Genomic DNA, 14845 nt, shown 5'->3' with positions numbered 1-14845 from the left:
GAAGGGTTCCTGGCAAATCCGGGTTATGGATTGCATTTAAAAAGGCCCCGTGGGAGTGCAATGGGCCCCTGTCTTGCTGCTTAGCAATAATGGTATGGGTTTAGGTTCTGCTGTGTGTACTGGTGGTTGACTGCCCCCCAGCCCAGAGTGTGCATGGAAAATTGTCTGGCAGCCTCCCTGACAGCAAGCAGTGATAGTGCCCATGAAGGGGACCTTGTTGGGCCCGCCCCTTTCACGGTTATCGCTTCTCGGCCTTTTGGCTAAGATCAACTGTAGTATCTGTTCTTATCAGTTTAATATCTGATACGTCCCCTATCTGGGGACCATATATTAAATGGATTTTTGAGAACGGGGGCCGATTTCGAAGCTTGCTTCCGTCGCCCTATGCATTGACCCGATATGGCAGTATCTTCGGGTACAGTGCACCACCCCCTTACAGGGTTAAAAAGAAAGATTCCTACTTTCATTGCTACCTGCTTGCTGGCTAGCCAGCTAGCCAGCCCTGTGGGCCTTGCTGCTGCTGCAGCCAAAAAACAAAAGGTGGTGCTGCTTCTGCTGCTTCTGCTTGTGTCTGGCCGCTGTTGGAGCGTCCAGGCACAGGACTTCTGCTGCTGCTGACTAAATGGCCTCCTTAATTGGATCATTTGAGTAGCCAGCACACCTGTGCAGGTAGGGCATGACATGATAGGCAGCTGCCTTGATAGCGGGTGGGTGCTGAATGTTCCTAATTGACAAAATAAGATTAATGCTTATGAAGAAATATAAAATCTCATCCCTTCCCCAATATCGCGCCACACCCCTACCCCTTAATTCCCTGGTTGAACTTGATGGACATATGTCTTTTTTCGACCGTACTAACTATGTAACTATGTAACATAACATGGGGGGGGGGTCTCCTGGCTGTTCACACAGGTGTGTCATTGCTGTACATTGACCATGCATTGCTTCTGTGGTATTGCAAAGGCAAAGACAAATGCTTCCAGCCATCCATTGCACTAATGGATTGGTCATCAGCTGGCTGTCTATGTCCCGCATCAATATAGACCAAAGTACAGAGGGTTAGGCTATGCTATTGTGCACCTACCTGATGCATCAGAAGGTGCGAGGCCCTTGCTAAATTCTGTGCACAGACTTTGAGATCTATACTTTAGACTGTATCTAAACCTGCTCCAACATGGACTGACATTCTGGCCTACTTTCAGCCGATGCGACTTGTCTGTCGCTGAACAGTCGCTTTTTATGTATTCAGCACCTATGTATAATGTTGTAAAAATGCTCTAGAAGCTAAAGTCGCAGAAATGTCACACATATTTGGCCTGCAACTTTCTGTGCGACAAATTCAGACAGGAAAAATCAGTATAAATCCTTAGAAAATTATCCCCCAGTGTCTCCATCTGCTGGCGGTATTGAATAAGCATTGCTGCACTGATGGGGTATGCATTAGACGAAAAAAAAGAAGAAAAAGAAGAATAATACGCCCAGAAAAGAGGCGAAAAGGAGAAAAACGTAAAAAAACGTGAAAAAAAAGTAAGAGGAAGAGAAGGGAAAAAAAGGTGGAAATGGGTTTAAAAGTGATTTCGGCGGAGAAATATATATATATATATATATATATATATATATATATATATATATACGCGCACACACACACATATATATAAACGTATTCTCCGTTGAGATATTGCAGCCGCTGCTGTGTCCAGGCCCAGGAGCCTTAGCACTGTGCTGTGATGTCACTCAATACCACTGACATCACTAGGTGTAAACAACATCTCTCCTTTGCTGTGTATGTGACTATGGAGCTGTTTGGTGATGTCGTCTATTATGGCCTTCATAGAAGCAACAGGAGATTGTTGCATCCATCTAGAACCCTCAGAACTACAGTGCTATGATGTCACTCACTTCCACAGGCCTTGCAGAGTGTAAACAACAACAACCCAGCTTTGTTGTGTATGTAACCATAGGGATTTGTGATGTCACCTAGAACCTTCACAGCAGCGACAGCTTTATGAGGAGCATCAGCACTGCTCTGCCTGAGCAGAACCATCACCGCCATAGGTTGTCAAATAACCCGGGTTTAACCCACACAGGTAAGTCCAATGGGGTGCAGGCATGTCCTCTATGCTTACAGCTTCCCGTGGGTGTTGGTTTGATACCGTTTGGGGACAGCCAAGGAGGCATCTGCAGGCAACAAAGGTAGGTGTGTGCTTGTGTGTGTGTTTCCTATGCAGATCCTAAGCCCAGTGTCACATGCAAGTAGGAGGAGTAAGAAGGGTTCCTGGCAAATCCGGGTTATGGATTGCATTTAAAAAGGCCCCGTGGGAGTGCAATGGGCCCCTGTCTTGCTGCTTAGCAATAATGGTATGGGTTTAGGTTCTGCTGTGTGTACTGGTGGTTGACTGCCCCCCAGCCCAGAGTGTGCATGGAAAATTGTCTGGCAGCCTCCCTGACAGCAAGCAGTGATAGTGCCCATGAAGGGGACCTTGTTGGGCCCGCCCCTTTCACGGTTATCGCTTCTCGGCCTTTTGGCTAAGATCAAGTGTAGTATCTGTTCTTATCAGTTTAATATCTGATACGTCCCCTATCTGGGGACCATATATTAAATGGATTTTTGAGAACGGGGGCCGATTTCGAAGCTTGCCTCCTCGCCCTATGCATTGACCCGATATGGCAGTATCTTCGGGTACAGTGCACCACCCCCTTACAGGGTTAAAAAGAAAGATTCCTACTTTCATTGCTACCTGCTTGCTGGCTAGCCAGCTAGCCAGCCCTGTGGGCCTTGCTGCTGCTGCAGCCAAAAAACAAAAGGTGGTGCTGCTGCTGCTGCTTCTGCTGCTTCTGCTTGTGTCTGGCCGCTGTTGGAGCGTCCAGGCACAGGACTTCTGCTGCTGCTGACTAAATGGCCTCCTTAATTGGATCATTTGAGTAGCCAGCACACCTGTGCAGGTAGGGCATGACATGATAGGCAGCTGCCTTGATAGCGGGTGGGTGCTGAATGTTCCTAATTGACAAAATAAGATTAATGCTTATGAAGAAATATAAAATCTCATCCCTTCCCCAATATCGCGCCACACCCCTACCCCTTAATTCCCTGGTTGAACTTGATGGACATATGTCTTTTTTCGACCGTACTAACTATGTAACTATGTAACATAACATGGGGGGGGGGTCTCCTGGCTGTTCACACAGGTGTGTCATTGCTGTACATTGACCATGCATTGCTTCTGTGGTATTGCAAAGGCAAAGACAAATGCTTCCAGCCATCCATTGCACTAATGGATTGGTCATCAGCTGGCTGTCTATGTCCCGCATCAATATAGACCAAAGTACAGAGGGTTAGGCTATGCTATTGTGCACCTACCTGATGCATCAGAAGGTGCGAGGCCCTTGCTAAATTCTGTGCACAGACTTTGAGATCTATACTTTAGACTGTATCTAAACCTGCTCCAACATGGACTGACATTCTGGCCTACTTTCAGCCGATGCGACTTGTCTGTCGCTGAACAGTCGCTTTTTATGTATTCAGCACCTATGTATAATGTTGTAAAAATGCTCTAGAAGCTAAAGTCGCAGAAATGTCACACATATTTGGCCTGCAACTTTCTGTGCGACAAATTCAGACAGGAAAAATCAGTATAAATCCTTAGAAAATTATCCCCCAGTGTCTCCATCTGCTGGCGGTATTGAATAAGCATTGCTGCACTGATGGGGTATGCATTAGACGAAAAAAAAGAAGAAAAAGAAGAATAATACGCCCAGAAAAGAGGCGAAAAGGAGAAAAACGTAAAAAAACGTGAAAAAAAAGTAAGAGGAAGAGAAGGGAAAAAAAGGTGGAAATGGGTTTAAAAGTGATTTCGGCGGAGAAATATATATATATATATATATATATATATATATATATATATATACGCGCACACACACACATATATATAAACGTATTCTCCGTTGAGATATTGCAGCCGCTGCTGTGTCCAGGCCCAGGAGCCTTAGCACTGTGCTGTGATGTCACTCAATACCACTGACATCACTAGGTGTAAACAACATCTCTCCTTTGCTGTGTATGTGACTATGGAGCTGTTTGGTGATGTCGTCTATTATGGCCTTCATAGAAGCAACAGGAGATTGTTGCATCCATCTAGAACCCTCAGAACTACAGTGCTATGATGTCACTCACTTCCACAGGCCTTGCAGAGTGTAAACAACAACAACCCAGCTTTGTTGTGTATGTAACCATAGGGATTTGTGATGTCACCTAGAACCTTCACAGCAGCGACAGCTTTATGAGGAGCATCAGCACTGCTCTGCCTGAGCAGAACCATCACCGCCATAGGTTGTCAAATAACCCGGGTTTAACCCACACAGGTAAGTCCAATGGGGTGCAGGCATGTCCTCTATGCTTACAGCTTCCCGTGGGTGTTGGTTTGATACCGTTTGGGGACAGCCAAGGAGGCATCTGCAGGCAACAAAGGTAGGTGTGTGCTTGTGTGTGTGTTTCCTATGCAGATCCTAAGCCCAGTGTCACATGCAAGTAGGAGGAGTAAGAAGGGTTCCTGGCAAATCCGGGTTATGGATTGCATTTAAAAAGGCCCCGTGGGAGTGCAATGGGCCCCTGTCTTGCTGCTTAGCAATAATGGTATGGGTTTAGGTTCTGCTGTGTGTACTGGTGGTTGACTGCCCCCCAGCCCAGAGTGTGCATGGAAAATTGTCTGGCAGCCTCCCTGACAGCAAGCAGTGATAGTGCCCATGAAGGGGACCTTGTTGGGCCCGCCCCTTTCACGGTTATCGCTTCTCGGCCTTTTGGCTAAGATCAAGTGTAGTATCTGTTCTTATCAGTTTAATATCTGATACGTCCCCTATCTGGGGACCATATATTAAATGGATTTTTGAGAACGGGGGCCGATTTCGAAGCTTGCTTCCGTCGCCCTATGCATTGACCCGATATGGCAGTATCTTCGGGTACAGTGCACCACCCCCTTACAGGGTTAAAAAGAAAGATTCCTACTTTCATTGCTACCTGCTTGCTGGCTAGCCAGCTAGCCAGCCCTGTGGGCCTTGCTGCTGCTGCAGCCAAAAAACAAAAGGTGGTGCTGCTTCTGCTGCTTCTGCTTGTGTCTGGCCGCTGTTGGAGCGTCCAGGCACAGGACTTCTGCTGCTGCTGACTAAATGGCCTCCTTAATTGGATCATTTGAGTAGCCAGCACACCTGTGCAGGTAGGGCATGACATGATAGGCAGCTGCCTTGATAGCGGGTGGGTGCTGAATGTTCCTAATTGACAAAATAAGATTAATGCTTATGAAGAAATATAAAATCTCATCCCTTCCCCAATATCGCGCCACACCCCTACCCCTTAATTCCCTGGTTGAACTTGATGGACATATGTCTTTTTTCGACCGTACTAACTATGTAACTATGTAACATAACATGGGGGGGGGGTCTCCTGGCTGTTCACACAGGTGTGTCATTGCTGTACATTGACCATGCATTGCTTCTGTGGTATTGCAAAGGCAAAGACAAATGCTTCCAGCCATCCATTGCACTAATGGATTGGTCATCAGCTGGCTGTCTATGTCCCGCATCAATATAGACCAAAGTACAGAGGGTTAGGCTATGCTATTGTGCACCTACCTGATGCATCAGAAGGTGCGAGGCCCTTGCTAAATTCTGTGCACAGACTTTGAGATCTATACTTTAGACTGTATCTAAACCTGCTCCAACATGGACTGACATTCTGGCCTACTTTCAGCCGATGCGACTTGTCTGTCGCTGAACAGTCGCTTTTTATGTATTCAGCACCTATGTATAATGTTGTAAAAATGCTCTAGAAGCTAAAGTCGCAGAAATGTCACACATATTTGGCCTGCAACTTTCTGTGCGACAAATTCAGACAGGAAAAATCAGTATAAATCCTTAGAAAATTATCCCCCAGTGTCTCCATCTGCTGGCGGTATTGAATAAGCATTGCTGCACTGATGGGGTATGCATTAGACGAAAAAAAAGAAGAAAAAGAAGAATAATACGCCCAGAAAAGAGGCGAAAAGGAGAAAAACGTAAAAAAACGTGAAAAAAAAGTAAGAGGAAGAGAAGGGAAAAAAAGGTGGAAATGGGTTTAAAAGTGATTTCGGCGGAGAATATATATATATATATATATATATATATATATATATATATATATATACGCGCACACACACACATATATATAAACGTATTCTCCGTTGAGATATTGCAGCCGCTGCTGTGTCCAGGCCCAGGAGCCTTAGCACTGTGCTGTGATGTCACTCAATACCACTGACATCACTAGGTGTAAACAACATCTCTCCTTTGCTGTGTATGTGACTATGGAGCTGTTTGGTGATGTCGTCTATTATGGCCTTCATAGAAGCAACAGGAGATTGTTGCATCCATCTAGAACCCTCAGAACTACAGTGCTATGATGTCACTCACTTCCACAGGCCTTGCAGAGTGTAAACAACAACAACCCAGCTTTGTTGTGTATGTAACCATAGGGATTTGTGATGTCACCTAGAACCTTCACAGCAGCGACAGCTTTATGAGGAGCATCAGCACTGCTCTGCCTGAGCAGAACCATCACCGCCATAGGTTGTCAAATAACCCGGGTTTAACCCACACAGGTAAGTCCAATGGGGTGCAGGCATGTCCTCTATGCTTACAGCTTCCCGTGGGTGTTGGTTTGATACCGTTTGGGGACAGCCAAGGAGGCATCTGCAGGCAACAAAGGTAGGTGTGTGCTTGTGTGTGTGTTTCCTATGCAGATCCTAAGCCCAGTGTCACATGCAAGTAGGAGGAGTAAGAAGGGTTCCTGGCAAATCCGGGTTATGGATTGCATTTAAAAAGGCCCCGTGGGAGTGCAATGGGCCCCTGTCTTGCTGCTTAGCAATAATGGTATGGGTTTAGGTTCTGCTGTGTGTACTGGTGGTTGACTGCCCCCCAGCCCAGAGTGTGCATGGAAAATTGTCTGGCAGCCTCCCTGACAGCAAGCAGTGATAGTGCCCATGAAGGGGACCTTGTTGGGCCCGCCCCTTTCACGGTTATCGCTTCTCGGCCTTTTGGCTAAGATCAAGTGTAGTATCTGTTCTTATCAGTTTAATATCTGATACGTCCCCTATCTGGGGACCATATATTAAATGGATTTTTGAGAACGGGGGCCGATTTCGAAGCTTGCTTCCGTCGCCCTATGCATTGACCCGATATGGCAGTATCTTCGGGTACAGTGCACCACCCCCTTACAGGGTTAAAAAGAAAGATTCCTACTTTCATTGCTACCTGCTTGCTGGCTAGCCAGCTAGCCAGCCCTGTGGGCCTTGCTGCTGCTGCAGCCAAAAAACAAAAGGTGGTGCTGCTGCTGCTGCTTCTGCTGCTTCTGCTTGTGTCTGGCCGCTGTTGGAGCGTCCAGGCACAGGACTTCTGCTGCTGCTGACTAAATGGCCTCCTTAATTGGATCATTTGAGTAGCCAGCACACCTGTGCAGGTAGGGCATGACATGATAGGCAGCTGCCTTGATAGCGGGTGGGTGCTGAATGTTCCTAATTGACAAAATAAGATTAATGCTTATGAAGAAATATAAAATCTCATCCCTTCCCCAATATCGCGCCACACCCCTACCCCTTAATTCCCTGGTTGAACTTGATGGACATATGTCTTTTTTCGACCGTACTAACTATGTAACTATGTAACATAACATGGGGGGGGGGTCTCCTGGCTGTTCACACAGGTGTGTCATTGCTGTACATTGACCATGCATTGCTTCTGTGGTATTGCAAAGGCAAAGACAAATGCTTCCAGCCATCCATTGCACTAATGGATTGGTCATCAGCTGGCTGTCTATGTCCCGCATCAATATAGACCAAAGTACAGAGGGTTAGGCTATGCTATTGTGCACCTACCTGATGCATCAGAAGGTGCGAGGCCCTTGCTAAATTCTGTGCACAGACTTTGAGATCTATACTTTAGACTGTATCTAAACCTGCTCCAACATGGACTGACATTCTGGCCTACTTTCAGCCGATGCGACTTGTCTGTCGCTGAACAGTCGCTTTTTATGTATTCAGCACCTATGTATAATGTTGTAAAAATGCTCTAGAAGCTAAAGTCGCAGAAATGTCACACATATTTGGCCTGCAACTTTCTGTGCGACAAATTCAGACAGGAAAAATCAGTATAAATCCTTAGAAAATTATCCCCCAGTGTCTCCATCTGCTGGCGGTATTGAATAAGCATTGCTGCACTGATGGGGTATGCATTAGACGAAAAAAAAGAAGAAAAAGAAGAATAATACGCCCAGAAAAGAGGCGAAAAGGAGAAAAACGTAAAAAAACGTGAAAAAAAAGTAAGAGGAAGAGAAGGGAAAAAAAGGTGGAAATGGGTTTAAAAGTGATTTCGGCGGAGAATATATATATATATATATATATATATATATATATATATATATATATATACGCGCACACACACACATATATATAAACGTATTCTCCGTTGAGATATTGCAGCCGCTGCTGTGTCCAGGCCCAGGAGCCTTAGCACTGTGCTGTGATGTCACTCAATACCACTGACATCACTAGGTGTAAACAACATCTCTCCTTTGCTGTGTATGTGACTATGGAGCTGTTTGGTGATGTCGTCTATTATGGCCTTCATAGAAGCAACAGGAGATTGTTGCATCCATCTAGAACCCTCAGAACTACAGTGCTATGATGTCACTCACTTCCACAGGCCTTGCAGAGTGTAAACAACAACAACCCAGCTTTGTTGTGTATGTAACCATAGGGATTTGTGATGTCACCTAGAACCTTCACAGCAGCGACAGCTTTATGAGGAGCATCAGCACTGCTCTGCCTGAGCAGAACCATCACCGCCATAGGTTGTCAAATAACCCGGGTTTAACCCACACAGGTAAGTCCAATGGGGTGCAGGCATGTCCTCTATGCTTACAGCTTCCCGTGGGTGTTGGTTTGATACCGTTTGGGGACAGCCAAGGAGGCATCTGCAGGCAACAAAGGTAGGTGTGTGCTTGTGTGTGTGTGTTTCCTATGCAGATCCTAAGCCCAGTGTCACATGCAAGTAGGAGGAGTAAGAAGGGTTCCTGGCAAATCCGGGTTATGGATTGCATTTAAAAAGGCCCCGTGGGAGTGCAATGGGCCCCTGTCTTGCTGCTTAGCAATAATGGTATGGGTTTAGGTTCTGCTGTGTGTACTGGTGGTTGACTGCCCCCCAGCCCAGAGTGTGCATGGAAAATTGTCTGGCAGCCTCCCTGACAGCAAGCAGTGATAGTGCCCATGAAGGGGACCTTGTTGGGCCCGCCCCTTTCACGGTTATCGCTTCTCGGCCTTTTGGCTAAGATCAAGTGTAGTATCTGTTCTTATCAGTTTAATATCTGATACGTCCCCTATCTGGGGACCATATATTAAATGGATTTTTGAGAACGGGGGCCGATTTCGAAGCTTGCTTCCGTCGCCCTATGCATTGACCCGATATGGCAGTATCTTCGGGTACAGTGCACCACCCCCTTACAGGGTTAAAAAGAAAGATTCCTACTTTCATTGCTACCTGCTTGCTGGCTAGCCAGCTAGCCAGCCCTGTGGGCCTTGCTGCTGCTGCAGCCAAAAAACAAAAGGTGGTGCTGCTGCTGCTGCTTCTGCTGCTTCTGCTTGTGTCTGGCCGCTGTTGGAGCGTCCAGGCACAGGACTTCTGCTGCTGCTGACTAAATGGCCTCCTTAATTGGATCATTTGAGTAGCCAGCACACCTGTGCAGGTAGGGCATGACATGATAGGCAGCTGCCTTGATAGCGGGTGGGTGCTGAATGTTCCTAATTGACAAAATAAGATTAATGCTTATGAAGAAATATAAAATCTCATCCCTTCCCCAATATCGCGCCACACCCCTACCCCTTAATTCCCTGGTTGAACTTGATGGACATATGTCTTTTTTCGACCGTACTAACTATGTAACTATGTAACATAACATGGGGGGGGGGTCTCCTGGCTGTTCACACAGGTGTGTCATTGCTGTACATTGACCATGCATTGCTTCTGTGGTATTGCAAAGGCAAAGACAAATGCTTCCAGCCATCCATTGCACTAATGGATTGGTCATCAGCTGGCTGTCTATGTCCCGCATCAATATAGACCAAAGTACAGAGGGTTAGGCTATGCTATTGTGCACCTACCTGATGCATCAGAAGGTGCGAGGCCCTTGCTAAATTCTGTGCACAGACTTTAAGATCTATACTTTAGACTGTATCTAAACCTGCTCCAACATGGACTGACATTCTGGCCTACTTTCAGCCGATGCGACTTGTCTGTCGCTGAACAGTCGCTTTTTATGTATTCAGCACCTATGTATAATGTTGTAAAAATGCTCTAGAAGCTAAAGTCGCAGAAATGTCACACATATTTGGCCTGCAACTTTCTGTGCGACAAATTCAGACAGGAAAAATCAGTATAAATCCTTAGAAAATTATCCCCCAGTGTCTCCATCTGCTGGCGGTATTGAATAAGCATTGCTGCACTGATGGGGTATGCATTAGACGAAAAAAAAGAAGAAAAAGAAGAATAATACGCCCAGAAAAGAGGCGAAAAGGAGAAAAACGTAAAAAAACGTGAAAAAAAAGTAAGAGGAAGAGAAGGGAAAAAAAGGTGGAAATGGGTTTAAAAGTGATTTCGGCGGAGAATATATATATATATATATATATATATATATATATATATATATATACGCGCACACACACACATATATATAAACGTATTCTCCGTTGAGATATTGCAGCCGCTGCTGTGTCCAGGCCCAGGAGCCTTAGCACTGTGCTGTGATGTCACTCAATACCACTGACATCACTAGGTGTAAACAACATCTCTCCTTTGCTGTGTATGTGACTATGGAGCTGTTTGGTGATGTCGTCTATTATGGCCTTCATAGAAGCAACAGGAGATTGTTGCATCCATCTAGAACCCTCAGAACTACAGTGCTATGATGTCACTCACTTCCACAGGCCTTGCAGAGTGTAAACAACAACAACCCAGCTTTGTTGTGTATGTAACCATAGGGATTTGTGATGTCACCTAGAACCTTCACAGCAGCGACAGCTTTATGAGGAGCATCAGCACTGCTCTGCCTGAGCAGAACCATCACCGCCATAGGTTGTCAAATAACCCGGGTTTAACCCACACAGGTAAGTCCAATGGGGTGCAGGCATGTCCTCTATGCTTACAGCTTCCCGTGGGTGTTGGTTTGATACCGTTTGGGGACAGCCAAGGAGGCATCTGCAGGCAACAAAGGTAGGTGTGTGCTTGTGTGTGTGTTTCCTATGCAGATCCTAAGCCCAGTGTCACATGCAAGTAGGAGGAGTAAGAAGGGTTCCTGGCAAATCCGGGTTATGGATTGCATTTAAAAAGGCCCCGTGGGAGTGCAATGGGCCCCTGTCTTGCTGCTTAGCAATAATGGTATGGGTTTAGGTTCTGCTGTGTGTACTGGTGGTTGACTGCCCCCCAGCCCAGAGTGTGCATGGAAAATTGTCTGGCAGCCTCCCTGACAGCAAGCAGTGATAGTGCCCATGAAGGGGACCTTGTTGGGCCCGCCCCTTTCACGGTTATCGCTTCTCGGCCTTTTGGCTAAGATCAAGTGTAGTATCTGTTCTTATCAGTTTAATATCTGATACGTCCCCCTATCTGGGGACCATATATTAAATGGATTTTTGAGAACGGGGGCCGATTTCGAAGCTTGCTTCCGTCGCCCTATGCATTGACCCGATATGGCAGTATCTTCGGGTACAGTGCACCACCCCCTTACAGGGTTAAAAAGAAAGATTCCTACTTTCATTGCTACCTGCTTGCTGGCTAGCCAGCTAGCCAGCCCTGTGGGCCTTGCTGCTGCTGCAGCCAAAAAACAAAAGGTGGTGCTGCTGCTGCTGCTTCTGCTGCTTCTGCTTGTGTCTGGCCGCTGTTGGAGCGTCCAGGCACAGGACTTCTGCTGCTGCTGACTAAATGGCCTCCTTAATTGGATCATTTGAGTAGCCAGCACACCTGTGCAGGTAGGGCATGACATGATAGGCAGCTGCCTTGATAGCGGGTGGGTGCTGAATGTTCCTAATTGACAAAATAAGATTAATGCTTATGAAGAAATATAAAATCTCATCCCTTCCCCAATATCGCGCCACACCCCTACCCCTTAATTCCCTGGTTGAACTTGATGGACATATGTCTTTTTTCGACCGTACTAACTATGTAACTATGTAACATAACATGGGGGGGGGGTCTCCTGGCTGTTCACACAGGTGTGTCATTGCTGTACATTGACCATGCATTGCTTCTGTGGTATTGCAAAGGCAAAGACAAATGCTTCCAGCCATCCATTGCACTAATGGATTGGTCATCAGCTGGCTGTCTATGTCCCGCATCAATATAGACCAAAGTACAGAGGGTTAGGCTATGCTATTGTGCACCTACCTGATGCATCAGAAGGTGCGAGGCCCTTGCTAAATTCTGTGCACAGACTTTAAGATCTATACTTTAGACTGTATCTAAACCTGCTCCAACATGGACTGACATTCTGGCCTACTTTCAGCCGATGCGACTTGTCTGTCGCTGAACAGTCGCTTTTTATGTATTCAGCACCTATGTATAATGTTGTAAAAATGCTCTAGAAGCTAAAGTCGCAGAAATGTCACACATATTTGGCCTGCAACTTTCTGTGCGACAAATTCAGACAGGAAAAATCAGTATAAATCCTTAGAAAATTATCCCCCAGTGTCTCCATCTGCTGGCGGTATTGAATAAGCATTGCTGCACTGATGGGGTATGCATTAGACGAAAAAAAAGAAGAAAAAGAAGAATAATACGCCCAGAAAAGAGGCGAAAAGGAGAAAAACGTAAAAAAACGTGAAAAAAAAGTAAGAGGAAGAGAAGGGAAAAAAAGGTGGAAATGGGTTTAAAAGTGATTTCGGCGGAGATATATATATATATATATATATATATATATATATATATATATATATACGCGCACACACACACATATATATAAACGTATTCTCCGTTGAGATATTGCAGCCGCTGCTGTGTCCAGGCCCAGGAGCCTTAGCACTGTGCTGTGATGTCACTCAATACCACTGACATCACTAGGTGTAAACAACATCTCTCCTTTGCTGTGTATGTGACTATGGAGCTGTTTGGTGATGTCGTCTATTATGGCCTTCATAGAAGCAACAGGAGATTGTTGCATCCATCTAGAACCCTCAGAACTACAGTGCTATGATGTCACTCACTTCCACAGGCCTTGCAGAGTGTAAACAACAACAACCCAGCTTTGTTGTGTATGTAACCATAGGGATTTGTGATGTCACCTAGAACCTTCACAGCAGCGACAGCTTTATGAGGAGCATCAGCACTGCTCTGCCTGAGCAGAACCATCACCGCCATAGGTTGTCAAATAACCCGGGTTTAACCCACACAGGTAAGTCCAATGGGGTGCAGGCATGTCCTCTATGCTTACAGCTTCCCGTGGGTGTTGGTTTGATACCGTTTGGGGACAGCCAAGGAGGCATCTGCAGGCAACAAAGGTAGGTGTGTGCTTGTGTGTGTGTTTCCTATGCAGATCCTAAGCCCAGTGTCACATGCAAGTAGGAGGAGTAAGAAGGGTTCCTGGCAAATCCGGGTTATGGATTGCATTTAAAAAGGCCCCGTGGGAGTGCAATGGGCCCCTGTCTTGCTGCTTAGCAATAATGGTATGGGTTTAGGTTCTGCTGTGTGTACTGGTGGTTGACTGCCCCCCAGCCCAGAGTGTGCATGGAAAATTGTCTGGCAGCCTCCCTGACAGCAAGCAGTGATAGTGCCCATGAAGGGGACCTTGTTGGGCCCGCCCCTTTCACGGTTATCGCTTCTCGGCCTTTTGGCTAAGATCAAGTGTAGTATCTGTTCTTATCAGTTTAATATCTGATACGTCCCCTATCTGGGGACCATATATTAAATGGATTTTTGAGAACGGGGGCCGATTTCGAAGCTTGCTTCCGTCGCCCTATGCATTGACCCGATATGGCAGTATCTTCGGGTACAGTGCACCACCCCCTTACAGGGTTAAAAAGAAAGATTCCTACTTTCATTGCTACCTGCTTGCTGGCTAGCCAGCTAGCCAGCCAGCTGTGGGCCTTGCTGCTGCTGCAGCCAAAAAACAAAAGGTGGTGCTGCTGCTGCTGCTTCTGCTGCTTCTGCTTGTGTCTGGCCGCTGTTGGAGCGTCCAGGCACAGGACTTCTGCTGCTGCTGACTAAATGGCCTCCTTAATTGGATCATTTGAGTAGCCAGCACACCTGTGCAGGTAGGGCATGACATGATAGGCAGCTGCCTTGATAGCGGGTGGGTGCTGAATGTTCCTAATTGACAAAATAAGATTAATGCTTATGAAGAAATATAAAATCTCATCCCTTCCCCAATATCGCGCCACACCCCTACCCCTTAATTCCCTGGTTGAACTTGATGGACATATGTCTTTTTTCGACCGTACTAACTATGTAACTATGTAACATAACATGGGGGGGGGGTCTCCTGGCTGTTCACACAGGTGTGTCATTGCTGTACATTGACCATGCATTGCTTCTGTGGTATTGCAAAGGCAAAGACAAATGCTTCCAGCCATCCATTGCACTAATGGATTGGTCATCAGCTGGCTGTCTATGTCCCGCATCAATATAGACCAAAGTACAGAGGGTTAGGCTATGCTATTGTGCACCTACCTGATGCATCAGAAGGTGCGAGGCCCTTGCTAAATTCTGTGCACAGACTTTGAGATCTATACTTTAGACTGTATCTAAACCTGCTCCAACATGGACTGACATTCTGGCCTACTTT

General features: G+C 46.2%; 7 non-coding genes across 7 annotated transcripts; all 7 read left to right on the top strand.

Annotated features, from left to right (window-relative positions):
• Nucleotides 1-240: 240 nt before the first annotated feature.
• Nucleotides 241-431, top strand: LOC130344784 (U2 spliceosomal RNA). The gene has a single exon (XR_008883618.1). It is a non-coding gene; the product is annotated as a U2 spliceosomal RNA (small nuclear RNA).
• Nucleotides 432-2506: 2075 nt separating this feature from the next.
• On the top strand, nucleotides 2507-2696 carry LOC130344782 (U2 spliceosomal RNA). Its single transcript, XR_008883617.1, has one exon. It is a non-coding gene; the product is annotated as a U2 spliceosomal RNA (small nuclear RNA).
• Nucleotides 2697-4778: 2082 nt separating this feature from the next.
• On the top strand, nucleotides 4779-4969 carry LOC130344813 (U2 spliceosomal RNA). The gene has a single exon (XR_008883637.1). It is a non-coding gene; the product is annotated as a U2 spliceosomal RNA (small nuclear RNA).
• A 2076-nt stretch (nucleotides 4970-7045) lies between these two features.
• On the top strand, nucleotides 7046-7236 carry LOC130344812 (U2 spliceosomal RNA). Its single transcript, XR_008883636.1, has one exon. It is a non-coding gene; the product is annotated as a U2 spliceosomal RNA (small nuclear RNA).
• Nucleotides 7237-9325: 2089 nt separating this feature from the next.
• Nucleotides 9326-9516, top strand: LOC130344811 (U2 spliceosomal RNA). Its single transcript, XR_008883635.1, has one exon. It is a non-coding gene; the product is annotated as a U2 spliceosomal RNA (small nuclear RNA).
• Nucleotides 9517-11599: 2083 nt separating this feature from the next.
• LOC130344785 (U2 spliceosomal RNA) lies at nucleotides 11600-11791 on the top strand. Its single transcript, XR_008883619.1, has one exon. It is a non-coding gene; the product is annotated as a U2 spliceosomal RNA (small nuclear RNA).
• A 2084-nt stretch (nucleotides 11792-13875) lies between these two features.
• On the top strand, nucleotides 13876-14066 carry LOC130344809 (U2 spliceosomal RNA). The gene has a single exon (XR_008883633.1). It is a non-coding gene; the product is annotated as a U2 spliceosomal RNA (small nuclear RNA).
• The last annotated feature ends 779 nt before the right edge of the window (nucleotides 14067-14845 follow it).

This window comes from Hyla sarda, unplaced genomic scaffold, assembly GCF_029499605.1.
Source record: "Hyla sarda isolate aHylSar1 unplaced genomic scaffold, aHylSar1.hap1 scaffold_735, whole genome shotgun sequence".
NCBI lineage: Eukaryota > Metazoa > Chordata > Amphibia > Anura > Hylidae > Hyla > Hyla sarda.
The sequence above is the reverse complement of the archived record's forward strand: the minus strand, read 5'-3'. Positions and strand labels throughout refer to the sequence as shown.